This window comes from Arachis duranensis, chromosome 7 (genome assembly GCF_000817695.3).
Source record: "Arachis duranensis cultivar V14167 chromosome 7, aradu.V14167.gnm2.J7QH, whole genome shotgun sequence".
Taxonomy (NCBI): domain Eukaryota; kingdom Viridiplantae; phylum Streptophyta; class Magnoliopsida; order Fabales; family Fabaceae; genus Arachis; species Arachis duranensis.
This window is the reverse complement of record NC_029778.3, coordinates 25028801-25030850: the sequence shown is the minus strand read 5'-3', so window position 1 is coordinate 25030850 and position 2050 is coordinate 25028801. Positions and strand designations below refer to the sequence as shown.

General features: G+C 36.4%; 1 non-coding gene across 1 annotated transcript; it reads left to right on the top strand.

Annotated features, from left to right (window-relative positions):
• The first annotated feature begins 856 nt into the window (after positions 1 to 856).
• On the top strand, positions 857 to 960 carry LOC127740754 (small nucleolar RNA R71). The gene has a single exon (XR_008001613.1). It is a non-coding gene; the product is annotated as a small nucleolar RNA R71 (small nucleolar RNA).
• Positions 961 to 2050: the final 1090 nt, after the last annotated feature.

Genomic DNA, 2050 nt, shown 5'->3' with positions numbered 1-2050 from the left:
GGAACTCATTGGAGGCCAGTGGACGTCCATTGAGGTCTTCCTCAGTGGCGATCACTGCCTCTTCCTCCTCTCCAAGTTCGGCCACGTGGGTCATGTTAATGGCCTTGCATTCTCCTTTTGGATTCTCTTCTGTATTGCTTGGAAGAGTACTAGGAGGGAGTTTAGTAATTTTCTTGCTCAGCTGTCCCACTTGTGCCTCCAAATTCCTAATAAAGGACCTTGTTTTAGTCATAAAACTTTGAGTGGTTTTGATTAGATCAGAGACTATGGTTGCTAAGTCAGAGTGGCTCTGCTTAGAATTCTCTGTCTGTTGCTGAGAAGTTGATGGAAAAGGCTTGCCATTGCTAAACCTGTTTCTTCCATCATTATTGTTGTTGAAACCTTGTTGAGGTCTCTGTTGATCCTTCCATGAGAGATTTGGATGATTTCTCCATGAATGATTATAGGTGTTTCCATAGGGTTCTCCTATGTAATTCACCTCTTCCATTGAAGGGTTCTCAGGATCATAAGCTTCTTCTTCAGATGAAGCATCCTTAGTACTGCCTGGTGCAGCTTGCATTCCAGACAGACTTTGAGAAATCATATTGACTCGATGAGTCAGTATTTTATTCTGAGCCAGTATGGCATTCAGAGTATCAATCTTAAGAACTCCTTTCTTCTGATTTGTCCCATTGTTCACAAGATTCCTTTAGAAGTGTACATGAATTGGTTATTTGCAACCATTTCAATGAGCTCTTGAGCTTCTGCAGGCGCCTTCTTCAGATGAAGAGATCCTCCAGCAGAGCTATCTAATGACATCTTGGACAGTTCAGACAGACCATCATAGAAAATACCTATGATGCTCCATTCAGAAAACATGTCAGAAGGACATTTTTTGATCAATTGTTTGTATCTTTCCCAAGCTTCATAGAGGGATTCACCTTCCTTCTGTCTGAAGGTTTGGACTTCCACTCTAAGCTTACTCAATTTTTGAGGTGGAAAGAACTTTGCCAAGAAGGCATTGACTAGCTTTTTCTAAGAGTTCAGGCTTTCTTTAGGTTGTGAGTCCAACTATATCCTAGCTCTGTCTCTTACAGCAAAAGGGAATAGTGCAGTAAAGTCACCCAGAACCTTCCTTGCATTGTTGGCATTATTGTTGTTTTCGGCTGCCATGGGTTCTTCTTCTTTGAAGATTTCTATTAGGTCCTCTACAGAGAGTTATGCCTTAGCTTCTCTTAGCTTTCGCTTCAAGGTCCTTTCAGGTTCAGGGTCAGCCTCAACAAGAATGCTTTTGTCTTTGCTCCTGCTCATATGTAAGAGAAGAGAACAAGAAAATATGGAATCCTCTATGTCACAGTATAAAGATTCCTTGAGGTGTCAGAGGAAAAGAAAAATAGAAGGAAGAGGTAGAAGAATTCAAACTTATCAAGAAAGAATGGAGTTCGAATTGTGCATTGAGGAGGAGTGTTAGTCCATAAATAGAAGGATGTGAGAAAAGGGGAAGAAATTTTCGAAAATAAATTAAAAATATTTTAAAAACATTTTGAAAAATACTAATTGATTTTCGAAAACTAAGAGTGGAAAAGAAATCAAGTGATTTTTGAAAAAGATTTTGAAATTAGAAATCAAAAAGATAAGATTGAAAACTATTTTGAAAAAGATGTGATTAAGAAAATATGATTGAAAAGATGTGGTTTGTGATTAAGAAAATATGATTAAAAAGATGTGGTTTTAAAAAGATGTGATTGAGAAGATATGATTTGAAAAACAATTTAAAAAGATTTGATTTTTAAAATCAATGACTTGACTAACAAGAAAAGATATGATTCAAACATTAAACCTTTCTCAACAGAAAAGATAACATACTTGAAATGTTGAATCAAATCATTAATTGTTAGCAAGTATCTTTGAAAATGGAAAGGAATTGATTTTGAAAAAGATTTGATTTTGAAAAATTTTGAAAACTTGAAAAAAAATTTAAGTCAAAAACAAAATCTTCCCTCTTGTGCCATCCTGGCGTTAAACACCCAGAATAGTATACATTCTGGCGTTTAACGTCCAAAACACTACC